Here is a 24263-nt window from a genome sequence, read left to right as displayed (position 1 = left end):
CATATGAGCGACGAGGATGAGATTCCAACCCACGCGTGCAAAGCACAGTGGATTAGCTGTCCATCGCCTTAACCACTCGGCCACCACGTCACATATTTTTCTTTTTCTCTGGTGGAGGCCGGACTGTACCACATATTTGTATATGTATGTTTCTGCAACTATTGTCGGTAAGATGACTTTCAGTTTTGCCGTATGAACGAGAGAGCAAATGAACGACAAAAATGGGATTCGATGGACTCGGCCACCCCGTCATGTATGTACTCACTTTCCTGTTGGGGGCTGGACTACGGCATTTCTGTATGTATTTGCTGCTATTTTCGGTAAAGATGACGTTAAATTTTGCAACAACATCCTTCAAAACGATAAGAGCATGCGAGTAAAACACCTTCCACGGAAGCACCGGCCTCTTTCGAACGCCAGAGCATTTGAACGACAAGGATGGGATTCGATGGACTCTTCCACCTCGTCATGTATGTACTCACTTTCATGATGGGGGCTGGACTATGGCATATATGTTTGTATTTGCAGCTACTTTCGATAAAGTTGACATAAAATTTTGCAACAACATCCTTCAAAACGCTTAAAGTGTGAGAGAAGTTCTACGGAAACACCATGATCTCTCGAATGCCGGAACATATGAGCGACGAGGATGGGATTCGAACCCACGCATGCAAAGCACAATGGATTAGCAGTCCATCACCTTAACCACTCGGCCACCTCGTCATGTATCTTCCTTTTTCTCTGGTGGAGGCCGGACTGTACCACATATTGGTATATGTATGTTTCTGCAACTATTTTCGGTAAGAAGACTTTCAGTTTTGCCGTATGAACGAGAGAACAAATGAACGACAAAAATGGGATTCGATGGACTCGGCCACCCCGTCATGTATGTACTCACTTACCTGTTGGGGGCTGGACTACGGCATTTTTGTATGTATTTGCTGCTATTTTCAGTAAAGATGACGTAAAATTTTGCAACAACATTCTTCAAAACGATAAGAGCGTGAGAGTAAAACACCTTCCACGGAAGCACCGGCCTCTTTCGAATGCCAGAGTATTTGAACAACAAGGATGGGATTCGATGGACCCTTCCACCTCGTCATGTATGTACTCACTTTCATGATGGGGGCTGGACTATGGCATATATGTTTCTATTTGCAGCTATTTTCGATAAAGATGACGTTAAATTTTGCAACAACATCCTTCAAAACGCTAAAAGAGTGAGAGTAAAAGTACTTCTACAGAAACACAATGATCTCTCAAATGCCAGAACATATGAGCGAGGAGGATGGGATTCGAACCCTCACGTGCAGAGCACAATGGATTAGTAGTCCATCGCCTTAACCACTCGGCCACCTCGTCACGTATTTTCCTTCTTCTCTGGTGGAGGCCGGACTGTGGCACATAATTGTAAATGTATGTTTCTGCAACTATTTTCGGTCAGATGACTTTTAGTTTTGCCGTATGATCGACAGAGCAAATGAACGACAAAAATGGAATTTGATGGACTCGGCCACCCCGTCATGTATGTACTCACTTTCCTGTTGGGGGCTGGACTACGGCATTTCTGTATGTATTTGCTGCTATTTTCGGTAAAGATGACGTTAAATTTTGCAACAACATCCTTCAAATCACTAAAAGAGTGAGAGAACTTCTGCGAAACACTATGATCTCTCGAATGCCAGAACATATGAGCGACGAGGATGAGATTCCAACCCACGCGTGCAAAGCACAGTGGATTAGCAGTCCATCGCCTTAACCACTCGGCCACCACGTCACATATTTTTCTTTTTCTCTGGTGGAGGCCGGACTGTACCACATATTTGTATATGTATGTTTCTGCAACTATTTTCGGTAAGAAGACTTTCAGTTTTGCCGTATGAACGAGAGAGCAAATGAACGACAAAAACGGGATTCCATGGACTCGGCCACCCCGTCATGTATGTACTCACTTTCCTGTTGGGGGCTGGACTACGGCATTTCTGTATGTATTTGCTGCTATTTTCGGTAAAGATGACGTTAAATTTTGCAACAACATCCTTCAAAACGATAAGAGCGTGCGAGTAAAACACCTTCCATGGAAGCACCGGCCTCTTTCGAACGCCAGAGAATTTGATCGACAAGGATGGGATTTGATGGACTCTTTCACCTCGTCATGTATGTACTCACTTTCATGATGGGGGCTGGACTATGGAATATATGTTTGTATTTGCAGCTATTTTCGATAAAGTTGAAATAAAAAATTGTAACAACATCCTTAAAAACGCTAAAAGAGTGAGAGAACTTCTGCGAAACACTATGATCTCTCGAATGCCAGAACATATGAGCGACGAGGATGAGATTCCAACCCACGCGTGCAAAGCACAGTGGATTAGCTGTCCATCGCCTTAACCACTCGGCCACCACGTCACATATTTTTCTTTTTCTCTGGTGGAGGCCGGACTGTACCACATATTTGTATATGTATGTTTCTGCAACTATTGTCGGTAAGATGACTTTCAGTTTTGCCGTATGAACGAGAGAGCAAATGAACGACAAAAATGGGATTCGATGGACTCGGCCACCCCGTCATGTATGTACTCACTTTCCTGTTGGGGGCTGGACTACGGCATTTCTGTATGTATTTGCTGCTATTTTCGGTAAAGATGACGTTAAATTTTGCAACAACATCCTTCAAAACGATAAGAGCGTGCGAGTAAAACACCTTCCACGGAAGCACCGGCCTCTTTCGAACGCCAGAGCATTTGAACGACAAGGATGGGATTCGATGGACTCTTCCACCTCGTCATGTATGTACTCACTTTCATGATGGGGGCTGGACTATGGCATATATGTTTGTATTTGCAGCTACTTTCGATAAAGTTGACATAAAATTTTGCAACAACATCCTTCAAAACGCTTAAAGTGTGAGAGAAGTTCTACGGAAACACCATGATCTCTCGAATGCCGGAACATATGAGCGACGAGGATGGGATTCGAACCCACGCATGCAAAGCACAATGGATTAGCAGTCCATCACCTTAACCACTCGGCCACCTCGTCATGTATCTTCCTTTTTCTCTGGTGGAGGCCGGACTGTACCACATATTGGTATATGTATGTTTCTGCAACTATTTTCGGTAAGAAGACTTTCAGTTTTGCCGTATGAACGAGAGAACAAATGAACGACAAAAATGGGATTCGATGGACTCGGCCACCCCGTCATGTATGTACTCACTTACCTGTTGGGGGCTGGACTACGGCATTTTTGTATGTATTTGCTGCTATTTTCAGTAAAGATGACGTAAAATTTTGCAACAACATTCTTCAAAACGATAAGAGCGTGAGAGTAAAACACCTTCCACGGAAGCACCGGCCTCTTTCGAATGCCAGAGTATTTGAACAACAAGGATGGGATTCGATGGACCCTTCCACCTCGTCATGTATGTACTCACTTTCATGATGGGGGCTGGACTATGGCATATATGTTTCTATTTGCAGCTATTTTCGATAAAGATGACGTTAAATTTTGCAACAACATCCTTCAAAACGCTAAAAGAGTGAGAGTAAAAGTACTTCTACAGAAACACAATGATCTCTCAAATGCCAGAACATATGAGCGAGGAGGATGGGATTCGAACCCTCACGTGCAGAGCACAATGGATTAGTAGTCCATCGCCTTAACCACTCGGCCACCTCGTCACGTATTTTCCTTCTTCTCTGGTGGAGGCCGGACTGTGGCACATAATTGTAAATGTATGTTTCTGCAACTATTTTCGGTCAGATGACTTTTAGTTTTGCCGTATGATCGACAGAGCAAATGAACGACAAAAATGGAATTCGATGGACTCGGCCACCCCGTCATTTATGTACTCACTTTCCTGTTGGGGGCTGGACTATGGCATTTCTGTATGTATTTGCTGCTATTTTCGGTAAAGATGATGTTAAATTTTGCAACAACATCCTTCAAAACGATAAGAGCGTGCGAGTAAAACACCTTCCACGGAAGCACTGCCCTCTTTTAAACGCCAGAGAATTTGAACGACAAGGATGGGATTCGATGGACTCTTCCACCTCGTCATGTATGTACTCACTTTCATGATGGGGGCTGGACTATGGCATATATGTTTGTATTTGCAGCTATTTTCGATAAAGTTGACATAAAATTTTGCAACAACATCCTTCAAAACGCTAAAAGAGTGAGAGAACTTCTATAGAAACACAATGATCTCTCGAATGCCAGAACATATGAGCGACGAGGATGGGATTCGAACCCACGCGTGCAGAGCACAATGGATTAGCAGTCCATCGCCTTAACCACTCGGCCACCTCGTCATGTATCTTCCTTTTTCTCTGGTGGAGGCCGGACTGTGGCACATATTTGTATATGTATGTTTCTGCAACTATTTTTGTTACGAAGACTTTCAGTTTTGCCGTATGAACAAGAGAACAAATGAACGACAAAAATGGGATTTGATGGACTCGGCCACCCCGTCATGTATGTACTCACTTTCCTGTTGGGGGCTGGACTACGGCATTTCTGTATGTATTTGCTGCTATTTTCGGTAAAGATGACGTTAAATTTTGCAACAACATCCTTCAAATCACTAAAAGAGTGAGAGAACTTCTGCGAAACACTATGATCTCTCGAATGCCAGAACATATGAGCGACGAGGATGAGATTCCAACCCACGCGTGCAAAGCACAGTGGATTAGCAGTCCATCGCCTTAACCACTCGGCCACCACGTCACATATTTTTCTTTTTCTCTGGTGGAGGCCGGACTGTACCACATATTTGTATATGTATGTTTCTGCAACTATTTTCGGTAAGAAGACTTTCAGTTTTGCCGTATGAACGAGAGAGCAAATGAACGACAAAAACGGGATTCCATGGACTCGGCCACCCCGTCATGTATGTACTCACTTTCCTGTTGGGGGCTGGACTACGGCATTTCTGTATGTATTTGCTGCTATTTTCGGTAAAGATGACGTTAAATTTTGCAACAACATCCTTCAAAACGATAAGAGCGTGCGAGTAAAACACCTTCCATGGAAGCACCGGCCTCTTTCGAACGCCAGAGAATTTGATCGACAAGGATGGGATTTGATGGACTCTTTCACCTCGTCATGTATGTACTCACTTTCATGATGGGGGCTGGACTATGGAATATATGTTTGTATTTGCAGCTATTTTCGATAAAGTTGAAATAAAAAATTGTAACAACATCCTTAAAAACGCTAAAAGAGTGAGAGAACTTCTGCGAAACACTATGATCTCTCGAATGCCAGAACATATGAGCGACGAGGATGAGATTCCAACCCACGCGTGCAAAGCACAGTGGATTAGCTGTCCATCGCCTTAACCACTCGGCCACCACGTCACATATTTTTCTTTTTCTCTGGTGGAGGCCGGACTGTACCACATATTTGTATATGTATGTTTCTGCAACTATTGTCGGTAAGATGACTTTCAGTTTTGCCGTATGAACGAGAGAGCAAATGAACGACAAAAATGGGATTCGATGGACTCGGCCACCCCGTCATGTATGTACTCACTTTCCTGTTGGGGGCTGGACTACGGCATTTCTGTATGTATTTGCTGCTATTTTCGGTAAAGATGACGTTAAATTTTGCAACAACATCCTTCAAAACGATAAGAGCGTGCGAGTAAAACACCTTCCACGGAAGCACCGGCCTCTTTCGAACGCCAGAGCATTTGAACGACAAGGATGGGATTCGATGGACTCTTCCACCTCGTCATGTATGTACTCACTTTCATGATGGGGGCTGGACTATGGCATATATGTTTGTATTTGCAGCTACTTTCGATAAAGTTGACATAAAATTTTGCAACAACATCCTTCAAAACGCTTAAAGTGTGAGAGAAGTTCTACGGAAACACCATGATCTCTCGAATGCCGGAACATATGAGCGACGAGGATGGGATTCGAACCCACGCATGCAAAGCACAATGGATTAGCAGTCCATCACCTTAACCACTCGGCCACCTCGTCATGTATCTTCCTTTTTCTCTGGTGGAGGCCGGACTGTACCACATATTGGTATATGTATGTTTCTGCAACTATTTTCGGTAAGAAGACTTTCAGTTTTGCCGTATGAACGAGAGAACAAATGAACGACAAAAATGGGATTCGATGGACTCGGCCACCCCGTCATGTATGTACTCACTTACCTGTTGGGGGCTGGACTACGGCATTTTTGTATGTATTTGCTGCTATTTTCAGTAAAGATGACGTAAAATTTTGCAACAACATTCTTCAAAACGATAAGAGCGTGAGAGTAAAACACCTTCCACGGAAGCACCGGCCTCTTTCGAATGCCAGAGTATTTGAACAACAAGGATGGGATTCGATGGACCCTTCCACCTCGTCATGTATGTACTCACTTTCATGATGGGGGCTGGACTATGGCATATATGTTTCTATTTGCAGCTATTTTCGATAAAGATGACGTTAAATTTTGCAACAACATCCTTCAAAACGCTAAAAGAGTGAGAGTAAAAGTACTTCTACAGAAACACAATGATCTCTCAAATGCCAGAACATATGAGCGAGGAGGATGGGATTCGAACCCTCACGTGCAGAGCACAATGGATTAGTAGTCCATCGCCTTAACCACTCGGCCACCTCGTCACGTATTTTCCTTCTTCTCTGGTGGAGGCCGGACTGTGGCACATAATTGTAAATGTATGTTTCTGCAACTATTTTCGGTCAGATGACTTTTAGTTTTGCCGTATGATCGACAGAGCAAATGAACGACAAAAATGGAATTCGATGGACTCGGCCACCCCGTCATTTATGTACTCACTTTCCTGTTGGGGGCTGGACTATGGCATTTCTGTATGTATTTGCTGCTATTTTCGGTAAAGATGATGTTAAATTTTGCAACAACATCCTTCAAAACGATAAGAGCGTGCGAGTAAAACACCTTCCACGGAAGCACTGCCCTCTTTTAAACGCCAGAGAATTTGAACGACAAGGATGGGATTTGATGGACTCTTTCACCTCGTCATGTATGTACTCACTTTCATGATGGGGGCTGGACTATGGCATATATGTTTGTATTTGCAGCTATTTTCGATAAAGTTGACATAAAATTTTGCAACAACATCCTTCAAAATGCTAAAAGAGTGAGAGAACTTCTACAGAAAGACCATGATCTCTTGAATGCCATAAAATATGAGCGACGAGGATGGGATTCGAACCCATGCGTGCAGAGCACAACGGATTAGCAGTCCATCGCCTTAACCACTCTGCCACCTCGTCATGTATTTTCCTTCTTCTCTGGTTGAGGCCAGACTGTACCACATATTTGTATATGTATGTTTCTGCAACTATTTTCGATAAGAAGACTTTCAGTTTTGCCGTATGAACGAGAGAGCAAATGAACGACAAAAATGGGATTCGATGGACTCGGCCACCCCGTCATGTATGTACTCACTTGCCTGTTGGGGGCTGGACTACGGCATTTCTGTATGTATTTGCTGCTATTTTCGGTAAAGATGACGTTAAATTTTGCAACAACATCCTTCATAACGATAAGAGCGTGCGAGTAAAACACCTTCCACGGAAGCACCGGCCTCTTTCAAACGCCAGAGCATTTGAATGACAAGGATGGGATTCGATGGACTCGTCATGTATGTACTCACTTTCATGATGGGGGCTGGACTATGGCATATATGTTTGTATTTGCAGCTATTTTCGATAAAGTTGATATAAAATATTGCAACAACATCCTTCAAAACGCTAAAAAAGTGAGAGAACTTCTACAGAAACACAATGATCTCTCGAATGCCAGAACATATGAGCGACGAGGATGAGATTCCAACCCACGCGTGCAAAGCACAATGGATTAGCGGTCCATCGCCTTAACCACTCGGCCACCTCGTCATGTATCTTCCTTTTTCTCTGGTGGAGGCCGGACTGTGGCACATATTTGTATATGTATGTTTCTGCAACTATTTTCGGTAAGAAGACTTTCAGTTTTGCCGTATGAACGAGAGAACAAATGAACGACAAAAATGGGATTTGATGGACTCAGCCACCCCGTCATGTATGTACTCACTTTCCTGTTGGGGGCTGGACTACGGCATTTCTGTATGTATTTGCTGCTATTTTCGGTAAAGATGACGTTAAATTTTGCAAAAACATCCTTCAAAACAATAAGAGCGTGCGAGTAAAACACCTTCCACGGAAGAACCGGCCTCTTTCGAACGCCAGAGCATTTGAACGACAAGGATGGGATTCGATGGACTCTTCCATCTCGTCATGTATGTACTCACTTTCATGATGGGGGCTGGACTATGGCATATATGTTTGTATTTGCAGCTATTTTCGATAAAGATGACATAAAATTTTGCAACAACATCCTTCAAATCACTAAAAGAGTGAGAGTAAAAGAACTTCTACAAAAACACCATGATCTCTCGAATTCCAGAACATATCGGCGACAAGGATGGGAATCGAACCCACGTGTGCAAAGCACAATGGATTAGCAGTCCATCGCCTTAGACACTCGGCCACCTCGTCATGCATTTTGCTTTTTCTCTGGTGGAGGCCGGACTGTACCACATATTGGTATATGTAAGTTTCTGCAACTATTTTCGGTAAGAAGACTTTCAGTTTTGCCGTATGAACGAGAGAGCAAATGAACGACAAAAATGGGATTCGATGGACTCGGCCACCCTGTCATGTATGTACTCACTTTCCTGTTGGGGGCTGGACTATGGCATTTCTGTATGTATTTGCTGCTATTTTCGGTAAGGATGATGTTAAATTTTGCAACAACATCCTTCAAAACGATAAGAGCGTGCGAGTAAAACACCTTCCACGGAAGCACCGGCCTCTTTCTAACGCCAGAGCTTTTGAACGACAAGGATGGGATTCGATGGACTCTTCCACCTCGTCATGTATGTACTCACTTTCATGATGGGGGCTGGACTATGGCATATATGTTTGTATTTGCAGCTATTTTCGATAAAGTTGACATAAAATTTTGCAACAACATCCTTCAAAACGCTAAAAGAGTGAGAGAACTTCTACAGAAAGACCATGATCTCTTGAATGCCATAAAATATGAGCGACGAGGATGGGATTCAAACCCACGCGTGCAGAGCACAATGGATTAGCAGTCCATCGCCTTAACCACTCGGCCACCTCGTCATGTATTTTCCCTCTTCTCTGTTGGAGGCGGACTGTGGCACATAATTGTAAATGTATGTTTCTGCAACTATTTTCGGTAAGATGACTTTCAGTTTTGCCGTATGAACGACAGAGCAAATGAACGACAAAAATGGGATTCGATGGACTCGGCCACCCCGTCATGTATGTACTCACTTGCCTGTTGGGGGCTGGACTATGGCATTTCTGTATGTATTTGCTGCTATTTTCGGTAAAGATGACGTTAAATTTTGCAACAACATCCTTCAAAACGATAAGAGCGTGCGAGTAAAACACCTTCCACGGAAGCACCGGCCTCTTTCGAACACCAGAGCATTCGAACGACAAGGATGGGATTCGATGGACTCTTCCTCTTCGTCATGTATGTACTCACTTTCATGATGGGGGCAGGACTATGGCATATATGTTTGTATTTGCAGCTCTTTTTTTATAAAGATGATATTAAATTTTGCAACAACATCCTTCAAACCGCTAAGAGAGTGATAGTAAAACAACTTCTACAGAAACACCATTCTATCGAATGCCAGAACATGTTAGCAATGAGTATGGGATTCAGACACACGTGTGCAAAGCACAATGGACTAGCAGTCAATCGCCTTAACCACTCGCCAACTCGTCTCGTATACACCTTTTTCTCTGGTGGAGGCCAGACTGTGGCACATATTTGTAAATGTATGTTTGTGCAACTATTTTCGATAAGATGACTTTCAGTTTTGCCATATGAACGACAAAAATGGGATTCGATGGACTCGGCCACCTCGTCATGTATATACTCCCTTTCCTGATGGGGGCTGGACTATAGCATTTCTGTATGTATTTGCAGCTCTTTTCGGTAAAGATGACATGAATTTTTACAATAACATTCTTTAAAACGATAAGAGCGTGCGAGTAAAACACCTTTCACAAAAGCACCGGCCTCTTTCAAACGCCAAAGCATTTGAAACGACAAGGATGGGATTCGATGGACTTGGCCACTTCGTAATAAAATTTTGCAACAACATCCTTCAAAATGCTAAGAGAGTGAGAGTAAAACAAGTTCCACAGAAGCACCAAGCTCTCTCGAATGCCAGGACATATTAGCGACGAGGATAGGATTTAAAGAGCACAATGGATTAGCAATGCCAGCTGCTGAAGGATTGTCCATCAATATTTCACAAATGTTGAAGATGAGGGCCAATCGGAGCGATTCGGTCCAACATTGTAGCCAATCAAGTTGCAGCATCTCAACATTTGCAGCCAATCGCGGACCATAATTCTCAACATTTTCAACATTTGACCAATCAGAGTCATGGCAATGTTAAAGCTGGGGAAGGAACCGTTCTAAGATTCACCGCTATGTGTGCAGTCAAACAGGTTAGTCAGATGTCAATCAATTTTACGAACTGAGCCGAAGGTACACGAAGGAATAACAGGGTCATCTGGAGGCGGGTCAGAGGTCAAAAAAGTTCCTTGACCTTCAGTGATTTTCGACAAACAGCATCATTCGACAGAGCACAGCATCGTTTTGTTTAAAGTTCAGGATTTTTTTTCTGATAGTGATTTCTTAAAAAAGATAAGAAAATCTACATAATTGCACGTATTAATGTTTTAGTGTGTTGTAATTCAAATTTGGATACTTTAATCTAAAACCGTTTAATTTATAGGAGAAAAAATGTCTGAAAAATTCCACAAAGCCATGTCAGACGCTGACTGGATTTCACATCTGAAAAAGTTTGCCAGCACAGGAGTTTGGCCATCAGATGAGGGCAACAGGAACAGGCCAGCTCCTCAATAAATAAGTGGCTTGAGATTTATCAAAGGGTGTGTATTTCGTTTACATGATATAATGTTTGTTGAAATTTGCTTAACTTGTTAGGCTTCAGTACATTCAGTACAGTATCTATGTAAAACATGTCATACTTGTTTTTAAATAATAATGTGTTTTAAAATGCATGTATTTTGAGATTTACGTCGAATAATTAACTATAGTTTGACCATTTATGAGAGAGATTTTAAAAGGTGGGGGAATGGATTATGAATGTACAATACAGCATGTGGTTTTAAGGCCTGGAATGTTCCTGTCCAGTTCCTCTTATTTTTTTTCTTATAGAGGTAAAGTTGGTTTTATATTTGGATATTCAGACATTCTCCTCAATAATATCATTTCAGAATTTTTTTTTTTGCAAATTCTAAATAGGAAAATCATATTAGCAGACATTGATTAATGATTATCAAAGTACAGCATTGTTCACAGTGAATTAGATAATTGTTGATATTGTTCTCAAATCATACTTGCATGCTAATTTCAAACGAATATTCAAAGTTTATGGTGAACAATATAGAGACTTCTAAATGAGCAAATGTGCGAATATAAAACCAACTTTACCTCTATCTTTTTCTTTTCGTTTTTGGAGATACAAACTGTACAATTACATATTAGATAAATATTACACACATTCTAGAAACAGTGTTAAATTAATTTACAGAGCTATTTTATGCTTTATTAAAGGAGTCATTGAGTTAAAATTATTTATTCTATTTTTCATGATTTTTTTCAGATTGAGAAATGCCCATTGCAGTCTCGTGGACAGAGGACCTTGCACTCAAAAAAATGATATGTTGGCTTTAATTAACTTTTTTATGTTACAGGTTCCACGTAACCAAGTTAAGTTACCTTAAAGAAAGAATATTCATTTGAGTGAACTTAAGTAAGTTACATAAAGGTAAGGTAATGTTGTTTAGTTCAATCAACACAACATTTATAATTAACTTTAACTTATTTACACTGCTAAAAAAATCCTTTAAATTTACTGAAAAATACCGGCAGTGGTTGCCAGGAATTTTCTGTAAAAATACGGAAGTTTTATATAACTGTTTTAATTTACAGAAAATAACCATATTTTATCAACTGATACAATGCTTAGTTCCCAAAAACCTAGTTTAGCTCACAAAAACGTAGTCATTCAATGCACTAATGTGTTCATGTATGTATAATTAGCAAACAGATTTTCCCTGTATTTGTAACTACACAGTTACTTTTAAACAAAAGAAGATGCAGCACAACATCAGCTATCCTTAGTTTATATTGGACTTGCACACAGATGCTACTATCCTCCACAACGGTGCACCATAATAGTTCAATTTATTCTAATTCACTTGTTGTTGGTTTCTAAATTTATTCAACATTTTATTTAATTTGTTAATTTTTGTATTTTTTTCTGTTAATATTTAACTTATTTAATTTTTTAGATTTTTTTATTCCATGTTCATTACTGTTTTGTTGACCATTGTTAAATAAATATTGCATTTATAAATGACTGGTCCTTGACTTTTAAGTGCCCTTTGTGTCGGTTTCTGTTTGTATTTAACATTTTATTTACATTGTTTATTTATATTGTTAATACTGTATTATTAATAACTAATTTATTATTTTTACATTTTCTACTCTATATTCATTACTGTTCTGTTGACAATTGTTAGATAAATAATGCATATATAAATAACTGACTACTCCCTGACTTTTAATTCTATACACTGTAGCTCAATGACATTTCTATAGATCATTTGTACATTAAAATACAGAACAATAATAACCATAAGCATAAGAGTGTGTGTGTGTGCACGTGCATGTTTGTGTGAGAAAGAGAGTGTGTGTGAGAGAGTTTATGTGCATGTGTGTGTGTGTGACATGCGTGCGTGTCTGTGTGTGAGTGTGTGTGCATGTGTGAAAGAGAGAGAGCATGCGTGCGTGTGTGAAAGAGAGAGAGCATGTGTGTGTGTGTGTGTGTGTTTTCCAGAGATGGGTTGCGGCTGGAAGGGCATCTGCTGTGTAAAAACTTGCTGGATAAGTTGGCGGTTCATCCCGCTGTGGCAACCTCAGACTCTTGGTCCTCCATAATCATCACGCTTAAGACTAATCATGCGTACAATTCAGGCTTAAACGTGAATAAATTATATTTTAAACATTTAATAAAATAACAGTTATTTAAAAATGCAATAACATTTTAGTGAGCAGAATAAGCTTATTATAAAATATTCCAAACTTTTTACTGTGGCTGTATACTATAGTTACTACTACTATTTGTTGTGCAACATTTTTTTTTTTTTTCACATGGGTGGAAGCCTTTGTTGAACTCACCTGTTTCTGATGTTTGCTGGGGAGCGATTCTGAATGTCTGGCAACTGTGCAGAGCTAAAAAAAAAAAAAAAAAGATCACTGTATTAAGTAGCTTGAGGGGACATGTGGTACATTGTTCAGTGGCTCCCAGTGCTTCAGCTTCTCTGTACATGTTGCGGGTTGAGCTGGTGGTACTGCTGGTGCTGGTTGTGGCCAAATCATAGTGGGAACTATAGTAAAAGTTCAGTGGCATCTGAGGTAACAGGAGGATATTCTATTGATGGAGCAGGTGGAGGAAGTGGCTTTGGTGCTGGTTCAGATTCCTCGTCATCTCATCAAAATTAAATGAAAACTCGTTCAAATAGATTATAATCACATTTGACTTTTTTCATTTTAAATGACAATCTTTTTGCTAAATTAAAATAATTCAACCCATTCTTTAAACAGGGTTTTGCTTGTCACCCTAAAGAGTTTTACACAATTTTTAATGTTATTCCTAAAAACATCACAGTATTGATCAGAGGTTTTCTTTCACACTATTCTGTAATGTTCGCTCTTCCATCTTTATTTTTAGAGATACAAAATGTAATTATAAGCTTTAAATGAATATTCTTATTTAAAGGCTTCATCCTAATCAGCTCAGACCTCGTTTATTTTAAAAGAATTTAATTTCTTTTTTAATTCTCCCCAAAATTAAAGAACTTCAGTTAAAATGATTAATAATGTGTATCCATCAAAAGAATTCCTGAGATTAAAATTTGATACTGAGGAAAACTTGCCAATTTTGTGAAAGTTATTAAAAACACTTAGCATGTTTTCTACAACTGCATATACGCGCAGAATTCCACAGATTTTCTGCAGATTTTTAGCCCATCAATAATTCTATTTAATTTACTTGAGTAAATGTGTGTAAATATATATTTATTCACTTTTTAAATTAATAACAGTAATATTATTGACTAATATGAAAATGTTCATCTGATTTATCTACAATGCACTTTGTACCGTAATATTTTCTGTCTTTTAGTAGAAATATTATACGAGAGACTTGCTTTGTTTACCAGATGAAGTACATCTAATTGGATTTGCATTTTAAACATTAAATAAAAGTTTAAAAGATATTATTCTTTGTTTCACATATTTAAGTTTTAGTTATGATACTCCCAAAATATTTCGGCAGAAATTAACAGATTTTTATCAAAATTCTTTGCAGAAATAGCAAAAAACGTCGACAGATTCTGTCTGGCCCTACTCATGACTCATAATACATAATACAGAATGTCTCATGTCAATATCCATGTAAACCCTTTTTACAATAAACAAGTTAAATTTGGTGTAACTAAAACAAATCGTACACAGCATTACCTGGTTAACAACCTTTTATGCTTTGCAAAACATTCTTCATTTGTAAATGCAGGTTTTTGGACCTTCTTTTAAAGTGTGATTTTGAGATTATTAGACTCATGAAAGGTCAAATAAAAGTATTCTATTTCAATTTTTATTTTGCTCACCTATCATTGCTGGTTAGTATATATATATATCATCTGTTGTAATTGGCAAATGGCATTGTGTAGTCTGATCAGGGCTTTATGGAGTCTGCATCAGTCTCTCACTGTCATTGCAAGTTCACACCAGCCGAGTTTAGGTGGACTTTCATTCACCAGCAAGTTTTGTGAAACTGCAGACAAAAGCCCAAAATTGGGGGCAAATCTGTGTTTGTTCAAGGGAGTGAAAATCAAACAATGTGAATGATCAAAAACACAATCTCCCCAAACATTTTCTCCTCTCTAATCTTTTAAATTCTCCTTTCAGAGCCGACCATTTGATTGCAGTGTGCAATGTGCACAAAATTGGTTCTCAGTTCATAATAACTTGAAACACATACAGAGTTATTTTGCTTTCTTGCAAAGAAGTAGAAACTCTCACAACCTGGTACATCTTCACCCCTCTTCAGTTATTGAGTTAAAATCTTCAAGTTCAAAGGGTTTCATTGCTGTAACTTGAGATCTATTCAAGAGTTCACACTTGTCCCGAGATGCTATTCCATGCTTTACTGGGTGAGAGCCTTAAGCTCTGCTGGACAAGGCCTCATTTTTTGCTCTCCATTGTGAAGCTTCATGTGATTGACGAGGCTTCTTTTATGTTTTAAGACCTTTCCACACTCACTGCATCGAAAACGCTCTCCTAAGTGAGTCTTCATGTGTTGCTTGATGGAGTCTTTGCATGTGAGACTCTTTCCACACTGATCACATGTGAACACTGTGGTTCCAGTGTGACCATTCATGTGATTCATGAGGCTAGCTTTGGTTGTGAAGCTCTTTCCACAATGAGCACATGCAAACGGCTTCTGTCCGGTGTGACTTATCATGTGGTGTTTGAGTGAGCCTATATGTGGGAAACTTTTACCACACTCTGTGCATGTGTAAGGTTTCTCTCCAGTGTGAATCCTCATGTGGATGGTAAGGTTTTGTTTTTGAGAAAAACCTTTCCCACACTGTGTGCAGATAAAGCTTCTCTCTCCAGTGTGTGTTCTCATGTGGACTTCAAGATTGCCATTTTGCTTACAACTCTTTCCACACTGAGGACAAGAGTAGAGCCTCTCCCCAGTATGAATTCTCATGTGCACTGCCAAGTTTCCTGTAGAATAGAAGCTTTTCCCACACTGTTGGCATGTGTACGGCCTCTCTCCAGTGTGAATTCTCATGTGCACTGTTAAGTTTCCTGTATTATAGAAGCTTTTTCCACACTGTTTGCAGGTGTAAGGTTTCTCCCTAGTGTGAACATCAAGGTTTGGCTTTTGACAGAAACTCTTTCTACTCTGTTTACAGCTGTAATTACACCTATACTTGGATTTCAGAGGTCTTCCGCATGATGAAGTCTTTTTAGTCAGTGTGGGTTTTTCATCAGTCGTTATTTCTTGTTGTTTCTCTTCCAATTCATTCCATTGATGTGTCTCTTTGTTCAGCACCATCAGGTCTTAAAAAAAGAACAAAAAAAGTTAACTTTAGTCTGAAGGCTTAAATTGGCAAGCATGAAATCAATGTTTACCCTAAATACTAAAATGAGCTTATCATTTACTCTCCATCATGTGGTTTTAAACATTTCCTTTCTTCTGGAACACAAAGTAAGCCAGCGTTTTTATCACAATATCTTATTTTGTGTTCAACAGAATTAAGAAACTCATCAAGGTTTAAAACCGCACAATGGAAAGTAAATGGTGAGGCTATTTTCATTTCTGTGTCAGAAATACCTTTAAAGAGTTCCTGTTATAAACCTTTTTTACAAGATGTAAAGTAAGTCTTTAGTGTTTCCAGAATGTGTCTGAGGTTTCAGCTCAAAATCAGATCATATACCTTGCAGAATATTTCATTTTGGAGGTCAGAGGAAAACCAAGCTCTTTTTGTGCCTGTGGCTGTAAATGCAAATGATCAAATGCACTCGAGATTACTCATGTTGTGTTTCCTCATGTGCATCTCTTTCCTGGAAAACCTGATTAAGACAAATCCTGCATGTTCATAGCAAGTGCACATAATTCAGCTTATATTAGTGAGTTTGCATTATTGTATATAACTAATGCAAATGTTTCCCGGTACTGGTTTGCAGCTGGACAGGTATCCGCTGTTTAAAACATATGCTTGATAAGTTGGTGGTTCATTCCACTGTGGCGAACCCTGATGAATAAAAGGACTAAGCCGAAGGTAAATGAATGAATGAACTTGTGCAAATGCTTAATGCCATGTTTGCTGTAAACTGGAGTGATGAGAAGATGACATACTTTGCTACTTGTTTTCATTCATTTGTACTTTTGCCTTTGTTTTTTTTTTCCTTTGTGCATGTCCTGAGGCTTAGCTGAAGACCTACATGATGACATTTTATACCCGACAAGATGCAGAAATGCCATTTAAAAAAAAAAGGTTATCTGCTTTTTTTCCAATCGGGGACAGTGACAACGTAAATATACGAATAATAATGTTAACTCGGGGTTTGCGAATGTGAACTATCTGTTAATGAACACCCAGGATTATTTTATAACCCCAGGCATAGCATGAGCAGTGTAAAATGTATTATTTTTGTTTTTATGTTTATACAGGGTTAGACTGACCCAGGGTTAACAATTTCAAGGGTGAAAATTCCTAAGAATACTCAGCATCAGCTCTCAGAATAGACGGAGTACAAAGACAAACAGCGACATACAAAAATTCATAGTGACCTGATCTCATTTGCTATTGATTTAAAACTTACAATTCAGTTGCCTATTGGAGAAATGACATGGAATAATAAACGGCTATACATGTTCATGACTGTACATACAAAGAAAAATAAGAAAATATGACTTTGCAACATCAAGCAGCATTAGGCATGGGCCAGTATAAGATTCTGACAGTATGATAAGCTTGAATAAAAATATCATGGTTTTAAGGTACTGTGATTACTGCTCTAAAATATATTCTTTTTAAATGTCTGGGTAAAAAACAATGAGATGGATTGATGGTGATTGTGTGGGTTTGGGCCAGATTGGGTAGAAAAACATGAACCTTAATTTAAGACCAAAGGAAAAATGAAGACTTGTTTATAAAAGATGAAGATGAAGAAGAAGAGGCCGTTTTCAGTCTAAAACACTGCTTTTCCAGTGTGGATGGGGGAAAACGAAGATACATAGTTCCGTCCTGGATTCTCTTCTTGTAAGTTCAGACTTCTCAAGTTTGATCAAGGCTGCAGTCTCCCCCTCCTCAGTTTGATATGGAAAACAGACTATACCGAGGACACGAGTAAATCTTCAAAGGGAACAGTGTACTTTATAACTTCATTCACATCACCCTGGCTACGTTGTTTCACTTTCTCAACAATAAAATGAAAACAAGTTTTAAGGAACTGCCTATTTTCATTTTGATATTAGCAACTTAACAGACAGAAGAAATGTTGAGGCGTTGTGCTGCATTTATGACCCTCATCTTCACTGTGTGGATATTAATAACAAAACGGAGTCTATAAAAACTGCCTCTTTTCAATTTCAGTGAAAATACGAAACTTACCCTCTCATTTGCTGAATATCAGTTTAAATAATCGATAATGGCCATTACAAAAGTATAACAGACAATAAGTTTATACATTATAGGAAATAAAGGCAAGCGATCAGTCAATATACAGATTGTAGGCTATGTGGTTATATTAATCATTAACTTATCTTTGCGCTCAGCCAAAACACGTTACCTGAGAACAAGTAATAGATTCCAATGACCAAAGTCGAGGAATATGTCGTTAGATATAGACAACAAGATGAATGAAATATCACGTTTAATAAATATAGGGAGATTAGATCCAGCGGGAGATGCTTGATGAGCAGTCCGACGAGCACAGCTCTCATTTTGATAGATAATCTGCAGCGCTTGCCTGAGAGTGTGTGTGTGGTTACGTGTTGTGCGTTTTCAGCGTTTTGGTGTGGACAGAGAGCTGTTCAGAAACGCTAGGTGGAATGCTAGTGTGGACATCGTTTTAAAACTAAAACGCACAAGTGTAAAAGGGGCCTGATAATAAAAATCAACCTGTTTGTTCCTGCAGATCTTTCTGTTTGACTCTGAATGTGTCTTCAATCTTCACATCTTCACTCTCCTCTTTAATAAACGCCATCTTTATAACAGTGTGGAGATCAGTCGCTTCAGCAGGAGTTTTTCTCTGTGTTTGGACACTTTATCCTGTTTAAAATCAACAAAACAATAAAAATGTCCTGTTTAAAATAAATAAAACAATGAACAGAAACAAAATAACTTTTCTTGAACAGTTAACTTCTTAAACAGTTTCTTTATTTAAGAGTAATTAACAAAAAGAAATCAGGTAAAACGTTTCTTTAAAACGTTACTTTATTAAAAAACGCCCTCTGTTACTGATAATAAATTAGTACTACGTTTTATAAAGGGTTAAAATAATATTTCCAACAGTAGTAACATAATTTAACATCATATAAAAAACTAAAACTTAAAAACTTTAACTTTAAAGCGGTTTATATCTGTAAACGTTTTAAAACAAACCTTACTCCAGTTGAATTACAGCGCTGAAGCGGCGCTGCCTGATGACGTCACACGACATGCCAAAATAAAAGTCTTTTTTGTTAAGCTTTTTTGCCACTTACTGTTGTAGTCATGACTAGGGCTAGATGGAATCTGCATGATATGAATATGTTTTTTGCAATTTCTGCTGAAAATTTTGGTAGAAATCTGCGGATTTCTGCAGAATGATTTTGGGGTTATCATAACTAAAACCTTAATATGGGGGAAAAAAAAATACCTTTTTTACTGTTAATTAATGTTCACAATGCAAATCCAAATAGATTCACTTTATTTGGTAAACAAAGCAAGTCTCTCATATAATATATCTACTAAAAGACAGAAAATATTACTTTACAAACGGCATTGTACTTAAATCCGATTAACATTTTCATATTAGTCAATGATATTACTGTAATTAATTTTAAGACTCAATAAATTTAGATTTACACATATTTACTCAAGGTAAATAAACAGAATTAATGATGGGCTAAAAATCTGCGGAATTCTGTGGAAAATCTGCGGAATTCTGCGTGCGCAGATTTCGCGTGGGCCTAGTCATGACTTATAGGCCTTTCGCACGCACATCCGGTTGAGCGATTGTTGCGTAAAATAATATAATAGTGTAATAGTAAATATAATAATAGTAATCTTTCAAGCTTGTTCCCAGACAAGTCTCTGGGTCACTAATACTTTGTATTTCTGGAAAAACTGGGATGGAATTCTAGTAAATGGTGGCACTGTAGAGGATTGGCTTCCCGACAGTTTCACACCACCTAAAAATTCATTTGTTTTTAATTTATTTATTTATTGACCCTGCTAATCCAGCGAGAATATTTTTTTCTATGGTTGCATCTGCATTTTATTTTCTGTGATAGGCATATTGTATCTTTCTCAATTAATTCAATAAAGTTGTTCTTTAAACAGCTTATAAGCATTGTGATTTAAACCTGTATTTTGACCCTAATAGTAAATTGTTATTATGCACATCTGAAATCAAATGCATTTTTACTCTAATGAAAAATACATGTTGAAATAGAACACAAATAGACAAATGTATTTAATATTCCACAGTTTTATTTTTTGAGTAAATGGTTTTCACAATTTTTGCCTATAATTTAAATGTTCTCTCTTTGTGTTTAAGTGTACTGTGTGTATAGAAGAGTTGAATGAATTTATGCTCTTGATAAATGTGTACAGCTGTATATTTGTATAGATAAAAAATGATGACTGATTGTGTTGTGTTTTGTCATATGTACAGATTAAATTATAATATGTATCCTTTAAAAAAACTGTAATTATGTAATATGTGTTGGTTTGATGTTGAAAAGGTTGTTTAAGCATTCATTTCAACGTTAAATCATTTGGATAAATTATATGTTGAATATTTGTGGATTCTATCATGTTCCAATCTACCTAAAATGAACATCATTTCAACGTCAGATAGACAAACCAATTAGGTTGATTATATGTTGAAAATGCGTGGATTCTATAACGTTGTTTCGATCGACTGAAAATCAACATCGATTCAACGTTGGGTAAGTAACCCATTGCGACAATTTCAGGTTAGATTTAAATAGAGTGCCTGACGTCGTTTCAACATTACCCCGATGAGCAAAACGATGTTGAATCAACGTCGGTGATCAACGTGGATTCGATATCAAAAGAAACGTTGATTTTAGGTTTTTAGAAAAATACATGTTGTACTCGGCCTAAAATGTACATTCTTAAATGTTATTAATGGCAGAAATTCACACATAGATTAAGGTACATCTGAACAGTGATTTCCAATATTAAAATCCAAATGTCAAAAAATGCCGTTTATTGTGTTTTGCAACCAAATTCTTCATATACATACAGTTGAAGTCAGAATTATTAGCCCCTCTGTTTATTATTTCCACAATTTCTGTTTAACAGAGAGAAGTTTTTTTTTTTTTTTAACACATTTATGAAATAATATTTTACTAGATGTTATTCAAGACACTTCTAAACAGCTTACAGTTACATGTGAAGGCTTAACTAGGTTAATTAGGTTAGCTAGACAGGTAAGGGTAATTTATTAGGCAAGTTATTGTATAATGATGGTTTGTTCTGTAGACTATCGGAAAAAAATATATATATATAGCTTAAAGGGGCTAATAATTCTGACCTTAAAATTAATTTAAAAATTTTAAAACTGCTTTTAGTCTGGCCAAAATCAAAGAAATAAGAATTTCTCCAGCAGAAAAAAAAATCAGCCATACTGTGAAAGTTTGTATTTATTTATAATAATTATTATTATTATTATCTGACTGTGAAAATGTCCTTGCTCTGTTAAGCATTATTATGGAAATATTTTAAAGTGGAAGAAAATATCAAAAGGGAGGCTCATAATTCTGACTTCAACTGTACTTGCTTGTTTTTTACTAATTTACTTTTGTATTTGCATTTTAATTTATTTTCAAAATAGGATATATTTATATATATATAGTCATTTTATTTATGTAATATGCTTGCTGTGTTTACATAAGAATCCTCTGCCTTTTATACTTTAGTTTTAATTCATTTAAAAATTGTATTTTATTTATAATTGTTTTATTTCTGTCATATGCTTGCTGTGTGTGTTTCGATGTATATTTTGTAATAAACTGCAATATATTTAAACAGTAAGGTCTTTATCTTTATTGATTGCCTGCATCATTTCAGAGAAAACAAGTACAAACTGTAAATTCTAATTACTTTCATTTGTTAAATAGATTATAAAAATTTGGTATTTTTTCTCAAGCAATGCAAAGTGCATTATTTATTACATACTACATGCATTCATTTAAAAACCTGTTTAGTGATGGGAAGTTCGGATCATTTTACTGACTCGGATCTTTGAGTCTTTTTTCTAGTCATTTCATTCACTTGGTTCAGTTTGCCAAAATGTTATTAAAATTTTACGAATTTTTTCCAAAACATCTACAACTAGCTCAAAAGGTTGATTGCATGACACATAAGTCATAAATAGAATACTATAAGAAAGAGAAAATAATAATTCAATGTTCACCTGCTCTTTTGTCAATGAAAGCATTTTTGTCTCTTTGCTCAGCTCAACTCTTCATGTCTTCTAATGTCAGTGGTTCGGTTATGTTACACTGGCAGTCACATATAATCTTAACTAATGTACACAGTCTGAGCCGATAGAAGCCATCATAATTAGTTCACCTTTCAAGTCTTGAGTCGTTTGTTATTTACGTGACAGAATGACTCAAACCCGAGGACTCGAGAGATGAGCGGTTCAATTCTTTTTCCAGCTCTAAACACATATAATTGGCCCGTGAGGAACGAGTGACTCAGACCCGATAGAGGATTCGTTCATGATCGACCCATTACTAAACCTGGTTAGAGATATCTGCTCCAGTCGGGAATTGAACCTTCAACCTTGTGATCTACCCAAAGTGTTATTTATGGACATATTTCTTGAACTAGTACTGTTATATATGCATTGAGTAGTTTCTGGTGGGCAGAAATGCCAAAAAAAAGAAAAATTAATTTCACTTCTTTCTTTCTAAATTTCTCAAATTTTCTTCTTTTTCTCATATTTTTTTTCTTCCCCTTCCAAAACAGACTATTGTTTCCCAGCTTTAGCGGAATCAATAGAGGGTCCAGGGTTCAAGTCCCTGTTCGGGCATGCAAGACTCTTTGTGGAGCCACAGCTTTTGCCTTTGAGCTATCGCTTGCTGTAAGTTTTATCTAGATGCACAACACGTGTACTAGGCATGAGGACATGGGAAAACAGGCAGTCTTGTAGTCGTGGCCGAGTGGTTAAGGCGATTGACGAGAAATCCATTGGGGTCTCCTCCTGCAGGTTCCAGTCCTGCAGGCTATACCCACATCCTGTTCCTTTTTAAAATTGCAACAGTCATCAATTGTTTGCATTTCCAGTGTTTCTGGGGAAAAGTGTTGTGCTGGTAGGAGAAGAAAAACAACAGCGTGTGCTCACTGAACAGGAAGGACCATATCACATGGAGGAACATACCAAATAAGGACTGCAATGGCTGTCCCATAGCTCGCCGTGATTGTATAGTGGTTAGTACTCTGTGTTGTGGCCTCAGCAACCGTGGTTTGAATTCGGGTCATGGCAGGTCTTTCAATGTGACATTGACGTTGCACTCTGTGTTGCCATCCTTAATCTCCAGCCTTCTTTTAGTGCAGGCTGTGCTAATGGCACATCCTGAATGTTTACGTTTCCAAAAGTGTGGAAGACTAGGGATTCGATATGAGAAATGGGACCTTTGATGCCAGCATGCTGTGAAGATAAAAATTGATCAAGTCAGGCTTCTAAGGCATGGAATTTTCAATTAAGTCTCCATTTTATGCCACAACAACAGAAAGACCTTCTGCAGTTGTCATTGAACTATTTAATGTCTCCTACATGACATGGAGTCCAAACTATTGTGTTGTACTGATGTCTACACCTACAAAAACCATAAACCCAACCTCACAGTAAACTGTTGTGTTTTAGCAACATCTACACCAACCATACGGCTTAACCCAACCTCACCGTAAACTTTTGTGTACCGTAAAGGTCTGCGCCGACCACAACCCTAAACCTTGCCTACTTAAAAAGCCTTGCCAAGGAGCCCGGATACCTCAGTCGATAGAGCATCAGACTTTTAATCTGAGGGTCCAGGGTTCAAGTCCCTATTCAGGCATGCAAGACTCTTTTTGTGAAGCCACAGCTTGTGCAGTTGATCAATCGCTTGCCGAAAGATTCATCTGGATGCACAACACCTGTACTAGGCATGAGGACATGGCTGTACAGGCAGTCTTGTAGTCGTGGCCGAGTGGTTAAGGCAATGGACTCGAAATTCAATGGGGTCTCCCCGCGCAGGTTAGAATCCTGCCGACTACGTCCAGGCAGTACGCAGGACTTAGTTTGCAACCTTCCATGATTGTTTGCAACTCCATTGTTTCTTGGG

General features: G+C 38.3%; 14 non-coding genes and 1 pseudogene across 14 annotated transcripts; 1 reads left to right on the top strand and 14 right to left on the bottom strand.

Moving 5' to 3' along the window:
• Positions 1-641: 641 nt before the first annotated feature.
• On the bottom strand, positions 642-723 carry trnas-gcu (transfer RNA serine (anticodon GCU)). The gene has a single exon. It is a non-coding gene; the product is annotated as a tRNA-Ser (tRNA).
• Positions 724-1280: 557 nt separating this feature from the next.
• trnas-acu (transfer RNA serine (anticodon ACU)) lies at positions 1281-1362 on the bottom strand. Its single transcript has one exon. It is a non-coding gene; the product is annotated as a tRNA-Ser (tRNA).
• A 333-nt stretch (positions 1363-1695) lies between these two features.
• trnas-gcu (transfer RNA serine (anticodon GCU)) lies at positions 1696-1777 on the bottom strand. Its single transcript has one exon. It is a non-coding gene; the product is annotated as a tRNA-Ser (tRNA).
• Positions 1778-2960: 1183 nt separating this feature from the next.
• trnas-gcu (transfer RNA serine (anticodon GCU)) lies at positions 2961-3042 on the bottom strand. Its single transcript has one exon. It is a non-coding gene; the product is annotated as a tRNA-Ser (tRNA).
• Positions 3043-3599: 557 nt separating this feature from the next.
• trnas-acu (transfer RNA serine (anticodon ACU)) lies at positions 3600-3681 on the bottom strand. The gene has a single exon. It is a non-coding gene; the product is annotated as a tRNA-Ser (tRNA).
• Positions 3682-4232: 551 nt separating this feature from the next.
• On the bottom strand, positions 4233-4314 carry trnas-gcu (transfer RNA serine (anticodon GCU)). Its single transcript has one exon. It is a non-coding gene; the product is annotated as a tRNA-Ser (tRNA).
• A 333-nt stretch (positions 4315-4647) lies between these two features.
• On the bottom strand, positions 4648-4729 carry trnas-gcu (transfer RNA serine (anticodon GCU)). Its single transcript has one exon. It is a non-coding gene; the product is annotated as a tRNA-Ser (tRNA).
• A 1183-nt stretch (positions 4730-5912) lies between these two features.
• On the bottom strand, positions 5913-5994 carry trnas-gcu (transfer RNA serine (anticodon GCU)). The gene has a single exon. It is a non-coding gene; the product is annotated as a tRNA-Ser (tRNA).
• Positions 5995-6551: 557 nt separating this feature from the next.
• On the bottom strand, positions 6552-6633 carry trnas-acu (transfer RNA serine (anticodon ACU)). The gene has a single exon. It is a non-coding gene; the product is annotated as a tRNA-Ser (tRNA).
• A 551-nt stretch (positions 6634-7184) lies between these two features.
• trnas-gcu (transfer RNA serine (anticodon GCU)) lies at positions 7185-7266 on the bottom strand. Its single transcript has one exon. It is a non-coding gene; the product is annotated as a tRNA-Ser (tRNA).
• A 542-nt stretch (positions 7267-7808) lies between these two features.
• trnas-gcu (transfer RNA serine (anticodon GCU)) lies at positions 7809-7890 on the bottom strand. Its single transcript has one exon. It is a non-coding gene; the product is annotated as a tRNA-Ser (tRNA).
• Positions 7891-8447: 557 nt separating this feature from the next.
• trnas-gcu (transfer RNA serine (anticodon GCU)) lies at positions 8448-8529 on the bottom strand. The gene has a single exon. It is a non-coding gene; the product is annotated as a tRNA-Ser (tRNA).
• A 551-nt stretch (positions 8530-9080) lies between these two features.
• trnas-gcu (transfer RNA serine (anticodon GCU)) lies at positions 9081-9162 on the bottom strand. Its single transcript has one exon. It is a non-coding gene; the product is annotated as a tRNA-Ser (tRNA).
• A 6132-nt stretch (positions 9163-15294) lies between these two features.
• On the bottom strand, positions 15295-19353 carry LOC101886111 (uncharacterized; annotated as a pseudogene).
• A 4761-nt stretch (positions 19354-24114) lies between these two features.
• On the top strand, positions 24115-24196 carry trnas-cga (transfer RNA serine (anticodon CGA)). Its single transcript has one exon. It is a non-coding gene; the product is annotated as a tRNA-Ser (tRNA).
• Positions 24197-24263: the final 67 nt, after the last annotated feature.

The sequence above is a fragment of the Danio rerio genome, chromosome 4 (genome assembly GCF_049306965.1).
Source record: "Danio rerio strain Tuebingen ecotype United States chromosome 4, GRCz12tu, whole genome shotgun sequence".
Lineage (NCBI taxonomy): Eukaryota > Metazoa > Chordata > Actinopteri > Cypriniformes > Danionidae > Danio > Danio rerio.
The sequence above is the reverse complement of the archived record's forward strand: the minus strand, read 5'-3'. Positions and strand labels throughout refer to the sequence as shown.